Source organism: Heterodontus francisci, unplaced genomic scaffold (assembly GCF_036365525.1).
Source record: "Heterodontus francisci isolate sHetFra1 unplaced genomic scaffold, sHetFra1.hap1 HAP1_SCAFFOLD_61, whole genome shotgun sequence".
NCBI classification, from domain to species: Eukaryota; Metazoa; Chordata; class Chondrichthyes; order Heterodontiformes; family Heterodontidae; genus Heterodontus; species Heterodontus francisci.
The window spans coordinates 8,460,645-8,471,014 of NW_027141441.1; the positions used below are offsets into that span (position 1 = coordinate 8,460,645).

General features: G+C 47.3%; 1 non-coding gene across 1 annotated transcript; it reads left to right on the forward strand.

Annotated features, from left to right (window-relative positions):
- The first annotated feature begins 1,249 nt into the window (after positions 1–1,249).
- Positions 1,250–1,332, forward strand: trnal-uaa (transfer RNA leucine (anticodon UAA)). The gene has a single exon. It is a non-coding gene; the product is annotated as a tRNA-Leu (tRNA).
- Positions 1,333–10,370: the final 9,038 nt, after the last annotated feature.

A 10,370-nucleotide genomic window follows, 5' to 3' on the forward strand; every position in this document is an offset into this window, starting at 1 on the left:
ACATTCATACACCCTTCAGGGAAAAACATTAAAGTAGGTGGAAAAATGAAAATAATTTTGAGCAGACATCTGGATGTTCTCGTGCACAGATCTCTAATGGTACAGCAGCAATGCTGTGAAGTGATAGTTGGAGCAAATAGAGGGTTGGGCTGCATTCAGAGGACAATTGAGTATAAAATGAGGCATATTCTTTCATGGGATGTGAGCGACACTGGCAAGTCCAGAATTTGTTACCCATCCCTAATTGTCCTTGACAAGGTGGCGGTGAGCTCCCTTCTCGAATTGCTGCACTCCATGTGGTGTAGGTACACCCACAGTGCTGTTAGGAAGGGAGATCCAGGATTTTGACCCAGCATCAGTGAATGAACAGCGATATATTTGCAGATCAGATGGTGAGTGACTTGGAGGGGAGCTTGCACATGGTGGTGTTTCCATGCATCTGCAGCCCTTGTCCTTCAAGGTTTAATTGTGTATTCCTTTGCTGTGTTTGACCTCACCAAAGGCATCACCTCACACTTCTCCAAGTTGAATTCCATTTGCCACTTTTCTGCCCACCTGACCAGTCCATTTCTCCAGCTCTCCTAATGAGCATTTCACCATGTGCCTTGAGCTGAGTTACTCATCACAGAATTCCCACGATCTGATTTACTCTTGTAGCCAGAGTATGTATATGAATGGTCTAGTTAAGCTTTTGTCAATGGTAACCCCCAGGATGTTGATGGTGGGGGGATTCAGCGATGGTAATGCTGTTGAACGTCAAAGGGAGATGGTTACATTCTCTCTTGTTGGAGATGGTCATTGCCTGGTACTTATGTGGTGTGAATGTTACTTGCCACTTAGCTGCCCAAGTCTGAATGTTGTCCAGGTCTTGCTGCTTCTGGACATGGACTCCTTCAGTATCTGAGATGTCCCGAATTTGTCCTTTTATGAAACCTTGGTCAGGACTCACTTGGAATATTGTCTCCAGTCTTGGTCTCCTCACATGATGGGTGATATTGAGGCTTTGGAAAGGGTACAGAGGAGAGACATTCAACGAATTCCCAGTATAAGACATCTTGGTTATCAAGTTAGACTAAAAGAGTTGGGACCCTGCACCTCAGAGAAACCTAGACTGAGGGGTGATCCGATTGAGGTTCATAAATAATGAAGGGTCCAATTTAGCATGGGAGAGGAGTCATAACTTTGTATTGGAAAAGGCCAGATGGCACCCGCATCACATTAAATTTCATTTTCAGTGGTGGGTTAACGTACCAGGATGGCCGAGTGGTTAAGGTGTCGGACTTAATATCCAATAGACATGTGTCTGCGTGGGTTCAAACCCCACTCCTGCTATCTGTGCTTACAAAATGTTACTTTTTCTTTCCCTGACTTTTGCCTTGCACCATCATCTCTTCTGTCATTTCATCACTCTTACCTTCCAACTGATCACAGCTTCCTATTATTTGATCTGCCCCAGCACCGTTCCTTGGCTCTGTGCTTGCTTATAAACTGGTAAATCTTTAACTTAATCTCCTCTGTACCCTGACAATGACCTTCTCATCCTTCCTGGATTGTGGTTCCTCACAGGATCCGCTGCCTCTCCGACTCCCCTCCAGGTAACTGAAGGCCCTGAGCCTTGGTCTCGCTTTATACGCTAGCTGGTAGTTGATTCCTTGCAGGTCTGCCACCGCTCAGGAGAAGCTCAAAACCCAGATCAAGCAAAGTATCAAGAGGAATGTGAACAAAGGCTCCCTGGTGCAGAGCAAGGGACAGGGAGCCTCCGGCTCCTTCAAAATCAGCAAGAAGGAAAACCGAGGGAAAAGTGGGAAAGAAGGTGAAGAAACCAGCACACAAGAAATCTTTAGTGAAGAAACCAGCAGACGTGAAAGTGACAACAAAGAAAGTAACAGCCAAGAAAACGAGCAGCAAGGCGGCGGCAACGCCAAATAAGGTGGTGAAGAAAGCAGCGCTTCAGAAAAAGTCTCCTGCGAAGAAGGTCAAAAAAGGCAAGAGTGCGGCGGGCGGAAAGGCGCTGAAGAAAGTGCAGACATGGAAGAGCAAGGTCAAGCCGAAAGCAGCGAAGGCTCAGAAAGCAGGGTCTGGAAAGAAGTGAAAGAGCGCAGGAAACTTGTAAACATCTGAACACAAAGGCTCTTCTCAGAGCCACCCACATCTCTCAGGAAAGAGCTGATCCCCTGATCAAATGATCCCTGTCCCGGCCCCGCCTGCAGATTCCACATGGAAATGATTTGGAGTAAATCCAGGATCCCTGGTGACTCCCCTCCACCCAGCCCTTTCCCCACTCTCTGTAATAAAACAGAGGGATATCCGGCCCTCACTCTAACTGGAGATGTGTTCGGTGCAGTCTCAGTTCACAAATTCAGGGGGAGAGTCTGTAAGACAGGAACACTGGCGGAGAAACCCCACCTCACAACTCAAACCCCAACACATGAGTTTCTCCAATTCAGCTGGAGTCGGGTGACAACAGGAGCTGGGATAGGCTGTAATCGGGAATGTGAAGAATGGATTTGTTCAGGGAGGAATGTACCTGGAATCTCCGAAAATTATAGTTCCTTATTTCACCAGATGACACATTCTGCAGTGAGAGTGAAAAGTCTCGTCACTGCTTCACATTTACTAATTGTTTGGTTCGAGATGAATGATGAGTCAGAGAGTAATGACAGGATCTGAAGCTTCTCTCACACCAGCCCTTGAAGGACTCAGTGTGAAGTGTCCAATGTGTGAAGCTACTGCCAGGGTTTGTCAATCTGAACAGTTTCAGCTCAGTTACTGGGGGCCTGGAATCCCCGCAGTTTGACTCTGTCTCTGATTGGTCACCCGCTTCTCAATCCAATTTTTAACCAATAGGAGAATCACATATAAGTAAATAGAAGTTATCATTGGCTTAGATTTTCCAATTGGAAAAAGCCCGGCAATTCCAGAGCAGGAAGGAATTGAAGTGATGGAAAATTTCAATTTTCAGGCAACAATTTTAAAACCTCTCATTTTATGTTCTGTTTTACTGTATTTACCGTCACAAAATCCTGACGCGATTTTAGGAATCGTTTTCATTTGTCAATCTGTTAACTGTAAGCGGCGGGAGGAAGGTCCGGTTCAGCAATTTAAAACGGGACAAATATCAGCTTCCTCTCTGTAAAAGGAACACATTAGCGACTAACCGCTTCTCACAGGCTTCTCGGGGACTGACAGAAACGAGTGGTTTCTGATCTTTTCTCCTGAAAGAGGCGGATAATGCTGCAGGGAGCAATGAACTGCCCTTCACTTTCTGGCTGCTAATACACCCCTGACTTTAAACAGTTCAAACAGCGACTGATGCTTCTGCCGGAAAATGAGCAGATTCACCTGAATGGTCCCGGTCCATCATGGCCAAAGACATCCAGCTGGCCCGCCGCATCCGCGGGGAACGCACCTAAAACCCAGCTTCACTAACAAGTGCTCTTTTCAGAGCCACCAAATCAGCAAAGGAAAGAGCTGCTATCTCTGTTCATCATCAAATCCATCAGATTGAAGGGGCGGTCACATGGTTTCTGTTTTGTCACATCACTTTCCCGAAAGGCCTGCAGGACTGAGAACTGATCTGGAATTTAGAAAGCAGCATTACCGGAGACTCATTGCTGCTCAGCACAATCTCAACCCCGCTCCTGGGATCCGTTAGCTGGCATTTGGGGAAAAGAAATGGATCCCAGTTTTATTTGGAAGGCATTAATGGAGCCGGGTCCGTTCACATGAGGGTTATTTACAAACATTACCCAATGAGTTCACTAATATTTGAATCCATTGGAGATCAGTGCACAGGATATGTAAGGCAGCTCGGTCACTCTGACTGAAACCGCCAGTTCCCCGGGGCTGCAGACCCTGACACTGCGGGCAGAGAATCCCCGACTCTATCCCGCTGCCGGATGAAACAGACAGCTCTGTGTCCGGAGAATAGGGAGGGCCGGGGGGAAGGCACATATTAAAGAGTTGCATTGGACTCAGCTCCTGTGTGTGCACAACTCTCACTGATTCCGTCCTCTGGGAACAGTGCGGTCTAAACAGATCAGGTTGGGAGAGAAACACACAGCCCGAGAATGGCCTCTTCCTTCCTGCATTTACTCTGTTCCGGGAGCAGATTCTCATTGAGAAGCGGCGCTCAGATCACCAGAGAGAAAAAAAAAACACAATTCAAACTGTCCAAATGAAAAACAGAGAATTAACCCGGACACTTCCATTATTAAATTAATTCAGCAGCTCCGAACCAGTTCCCGTTAATGTACCGGGATAATCTCGGGATTTATAAAATCGAAGGCAGCGGGATTTATTAAATTGTTGATTCTGACACCCTGTAGTTCACTTCTTCACTTAACAAGAGGGGGAGATGTGTGAGCAGAGAAACAGAGCGAAATCCAGAGAGGGAACTGAAAACACACCTGGACAGATGTGAAACAGGTCAATCAACTGTTACAATAACTCCATCTCTGACTCCCTCCTGACAGTAACCAGTCCTTTCACAGAGACCGTGGGTGGCTCTGAAAAGAGCCTTTGGTTTATTTGATGACATTTTGGCCGCTTTACTTTTTTCTGGGAGCTCTGAGTGCTGGTTTTCTTGGGCAGCAGCACGGCCTGGATATTAGGCAGCACCCCTCCATGAGCGATGGTCAACCCTCCCAGCAGCTTGTTGAGTTCCTCGTTGTTGCGGACGGCCAGCTGCAGTTGTCTGGGGATGGTGCGGCTCTTCTTGTTGTCCCGGGCCGCGTTACCGGCCAGCTCGAGGATTTCAGCGGTCAGATACTCGAGCACAGCAGCCAGATAGACCGGGGCTCCGGCACCCACACGCTCAGCATAGTTGCCCTTTCTCAGGAGCCTGTGAACACGGCCCACTGGGAACTGCAGTCCAGCCCGGGAGGAGTGAGACTTGGCCTTGGCCCGAGCTTTCCCGCTGGTCTTTCCTCTTCCAGACATTTCCACAATCTCACAAATACTTTCACAAAGAATGAATAATTTCCTTAGCATTGATGCCACGTTGTAGGCAGTCAGGGTGTCCGAGCGGTCTAAGGCGCTGCGTTCAGGTCGCAGTCTCCATGGGAGGCGTGTGTTCGAATCCCAATTCTGACAAGTTGTGTTTTGACTGCACTGGAGGCGTTTGGGAGCAGTGGTGAAGAGCAAAGAGAAAGCAGGAAAGAACATGAACAAACAAAGTAACAATGGACCCAAAGATGTTGCATCAAAACATTAGAGTAAGAGGCAACAAAGCAAACAGCAGGGCACATAAAATATCAAAAATGTAACCTTTGTATCGGGGTGGAAGATGTTGCCAATATCCTCAATGAATACTTTACTGTTTTCCCGAATGAGAGGGTGATGCAGATATTGTTATTAAGGAGGAGGAGTGTGAAGTATTGGAGGTGATAACTTAAGGAGAGAGGAAGTCTTAATGGGATGAGCATCCTTGAATGTGGATAAATCATCAGGACCAGATGAAATGTACCCCAGGCTGTTGAAAGAAGCCAGGGAAGAACTAGTGGAAGGTCTGACCATCATTTTCCAATCCCTCAAAGGATACAGGTGTGGTGCCAGAGGATTGGAGGTCTTGTTACGTTGCAATAAAAGCAAAATACGAGGCAGATCAAGCATGGCTGATCATTTCGAGTAGAGAAACAGGGCTGAATTCCCTGAACCAGTGCTACAGCTTTCAGAATAGAAGGAGCCTATACACACCTGATGGGTTCCACTTAAACAAAAGAGCTGGAGGTGTTGACAGTCAGAACAGATAAAATGTGGAGTGTTTGAAGCAGATTCTGTGTGGTTACTGTAGTTGTACTATGGAGTTATTTCAAGGAGGTGATTCTGAATGTAATGGATCAACGTGGACCCGTCCAAGGCAAAGGTTCTAAGCTTCCCTGTGGTCCAGCCTGGTTGAATGGAACTGAAGCAAACAAATCATCCAGAAGAGGAAAAGATATGTAAGGCCATGAAAGCACAGAATTCAGAAGGATGCAATACCAGATGGTATGGCAAGAGTGTAAAACAGCAACAGACTGGTGAATAAAACTTTCCCATTGAATGAGACAAGAGAAAAGGGTAATAATAGTGTCAGAGGTGAGTTGTGACACTATTCACATTCCACCTTGATCTGAATAGGACTGTTGAAGGGAGTGATTGAGAAGAATAGAGGAGAAATGAAAAGAAAGGAGAAATAAACAAAAGGTCTTTTGATTTTAGAATGCTTGTTTTTGGAAATGACAGACTGTAAAGTGTGTGTGTCAGAAGATATAGAGCGAAGTTGGGTATGACAAGATCACAGGAAAGTTGTGCCCTGAGACAAGGCGTGTGTTGACAGGAAAGCTGCTTTCTTTTGCACAATATGTATTTTATTCATATAATTTGTGCAATTACATTGCAAAGCAGTTCAAATTTAATATTACATAGGGTACAATACAGATCAGTTTCCTTCAATAATGTACATGATGTATCTCACAATCCCTGCCTGCACAGGTTATATTTACAGTATTTACATTATACATCAAACATTCTCTGGTGCAAACAGCCCGAGGGGTTTTACACAGGTTCCAGCCCCTCACTGTACTATGGACTACTAGGGCCTCAGACTGCAGCCTTTCCCCATTGAGTCTCCATGGTGGCTTCCCCAAGCTTTAATGCCGTCCCACAGCACATAGTCTTGGACGTTGCAATGTGCCAGTCTGCAACACTCGGTCATGGACAGCTCTTTGCACTGGAATACCTGTCCCACGGCCGGGCTCGTTCTCAATAGAGATCATTTCAAATGAACATTTCCTAAATCCGTGCTTTCTCTCTCGCAATACAGAGAACAGGATGTCTAGCAGATTCAGTGTGAGACGATAACACTGCCGGGTAAAGGCCGCTTTCCAACTCCAATCTTAACACAGGAGATTCCCCAAACAGCTGCAGGAAGGTGTTTGTAAACTGCAGGAAGCGGATGTGTGTGGAAATGGTGTTGTTACTGAGGAGGTTTCTTAGTATAGAATGGACTATGTTTAGGTGGGAATATTACTGAGTGTTAATTGCATCGGGACCATATTTAAAAGCTCCGGCTTTCTGGAAAGCCTTGACTATGAAGGCCGAGTCTGGAAGGGTTTGTGTGGAGAGCTGGGTTTTGGTTCTACTGTTAATAAAGGGTTTGAAATTGGCAGCCCGGAGGAAACTGGAGGTGGAGCTGAAAGAGGAGGGGCCGTTCTCTCTCTGTCTGTCACTCTGGGTGTCTCCTCCATCTAGCTCTCTGTTTAACCTTCACTCGTGTCTCCTCCCCTCCTTGCTCTCACTCTGCCTTTCTCAGCCAGGTCCAGGCGGCCTGTATAAAAAGGAGCCTGACAGAATCAGTCTCTTTTATTGTGCACTGATTTGAGGAAAGAATCAACATGTCTGCCAGTAAACAAGAGTATGCTCCAGGCTGGCAGCATGTTAGAATCCATGAGGAAAGGCATCATCACCCTCATCGACAAGCAGAAGGGGGAGAGGACAGAAATCAGAAATTGGTGGCCCAATTTCTGCTTAATGCTGACTACAAGATTCTGTCAAAAGACATAACCAGTCGATTCAAGTCTGCTCTGGAGTTGGTGATTCACCCTGATCAGACCTATACTATACCAGGCAGGACAATCTCTGATAGCTTTGCGCTACTCAGGGATATGATCACCTATGTACGGGACAGAAGGGTGGACACCTGCCTCATCAGCCTGGACCAGGAGAAGGCTTTTGACAGGATATCGCACACTTACATGATGGATGTGCATTCCAAAATGGGGTTTGGGGAGGGAATCTGCAATTGGATCAAACTACTCTACACAAACATCAGTAGTGCAGTCTCAATCAATGGGTGGGAATCAGAAAGTTTCCCGATCCAATCTGGAGTCAGACAGGGCTGTCCTCTCTCCCGTGTCTTGTTTGTTTGCAGTATTGAACCCTTTGCTGAGTCTATTAGGAAGAATGCGAGCATCAGAGGGGTGACAATCCCAGGCAGCGGAGGCACTCAGGTTAAAACCTCCCTGTACATGGATGACGTCGCCGTTTTATGCTCGGATCCACTGTCTGTGCGCAGAGTGATGAGCATCTGCGACCAGCTCGAACTGGCCTTGGGAGCCAATGTTAAACATGGCAAGAGCGAGGCCATGTTCTTTGGGAACTCGGCTGACCGATCCTTTGTCCCCTTCACCGTTAGGTGAGATTACCTGAAGGTGCTGGGTATATGATTTGGAAGGGCTGAGATGTGCACCAAAACCTGGAAGGAGCGAGTAGCCAGGGTACTACATAAGCTGAGCATGTGGGAGCAGCGATCTCTCTCCATTATGGATAAGAACCTGGTCATCAGGTGCGAGGCGCTCACATTGCTGTGCGTGGTGCAGGTCTGGCCCATACCGCATTCCTGCGCTGTGGCGATCACCTGAGCCATTTTCCGCTTCATCTGGGGATCCAAAATGATCCGAGTCCGGAGGGACACGATGTTCAAACCTCTGGATAAGGGCGGGAAAAATGTACCCAACGTCGCCTTCATCCTTATGGCTACCTTTGTGTGCGGCTGCATCAAGCTGTGTGTCGATCCCCAGTTTGCAAACTTCAAGTGTCACTACGTGCTGTGGTTCTATCTTTCCCCAGTGTTGCAAAGGATGGGCCTGGTCATATTGCCGCGGAATGCTCCATCCAGTTGGACTGTGCCGTACTGCCTATCCTTCATGGAAAAGTTTCTGTGGAAAAACACCTTTGACCACCAATCCATCAGGCAGTGGTCTGCACGGAATATCCTCAAGGCCCTACGGGAAAAGGAGATGGTGGATCCTGTCGGATGGTCCCCTGAGCAGAAGTCCAAAGTCATTTGGCAGAATGCCTCATCACCAGAACTTTCAAACAAGCACCAAGATGTAGCCTGGCTGATGGTGAGAAGAGCCCTCCCTGTCAGATCCTTCCTGCACACCCGAAGTCTCACCCCATCCACACGCGGCCCTCGAGGTGGCTGTGGTGGAAAAGAGACGTTGCCCACCTCTTTCTGGAATGTGTCTTTGCAAAGCAGGTGTGGAAGAGATGCAGTGGATTTTGTCGAGGTTCATCCCAAGCAGCTCTGCAGCACAGGAGTCTGTGCTCTATGGGCTGTTCCCAGGGACGCACACCGAGGTAAACATCAACTGTTGCTGGAAGACTATCAATTCGTTGAAAGACGCTCTTTGGTCTGCCCGAAAATTGCTGGTCTTCCATGCAAAGAGTTGTCCATGACCGAATGTTGCAGACTGACACATTCCAAGGTCCAGGACTACGTGCTGAGGGACGCACTAAAACTTGGGGCAGCCGCAGCAAAGGCTCAATGTGGAAAGACCACAGTGTCAGGTCCCCTCACTAAGCTGAACTGAGGAGCTGGAACCATGGGAAACCACTCGAACTGTAGCCAGAAAATATTTGTTTGCTGTAAAATGTACATGGCATGACAATGAAATGGAAGGGTTGTGAGGTAACTCACTCCTGTATTGAAGGAAACTGTTCTCCTTTGCATTCTTTGTATTGTTTGACTTGGTGCTTTTTGGAACTGTTTTGTAATGTATTTTTTTGTTACAGATTTTTATGAATAAAGTATATTTTGGAAATTAATACAAGAAAGTCTGGCAGAGGTAAAGGAGGGAAAGGACTGGGCAAAGACAGAGCAAAGCGGCACCGCAAAGTGCTTCGTGATAATATCCAGGGCATCACCAAATCAGCAATCCGCCGCCTGGCTCGCCGTGGCGGGGTCAAGCGGATCTCAGGTTTGATCTATGAGGAGACTCGCGGGGTGTTGAAGGTTTTCCTGGAGATTGTGATCAGGGATGCGGTCACCTACACTGAACACGCCAAGCGCAAGACGGTCACTGCCATGGATGTGGTGTACGCTCTGAAACGGCAGGGCCGCACTCTCTACGAATTCAGCGGCTGAACAACTCGACCCTTTGCAGCAAACACAACAAAGGCTCTTCTGAGAGCCACCAACCGCCTCACAGAGAGAGCAGTGACCTGGAAACGGGAGCTGGGATAGGCTGTTTAGAACTGTCTGGAATAAATCTGTGCTGTGTTCGAGATACAAAACTAGAATCCCCAAATTTGACATTTCATTTGCAGCAAGGATGTGCAGTGGATTTGATTTTCTGAACGGGCTGTGTAAACAGTGCCCGAGACTCTCCAGTTAGTTATTTCCCCAGTCCACACATGCCCTCAGTGAAAAGCCACATCACTCCTCCAGAATCACTCATTGTTTTCACAGAATTTCAAAATGATTTCGCTGCAATGAGAGAATCCGGGAGTTTTGCAGCAGCCGTCACTGGAACCAGACCCACTTGTGATGTTATTTCCCCCGAGACGGTGCTTCCTGCACTGAAACTGACAGGGTTTGTGAAACT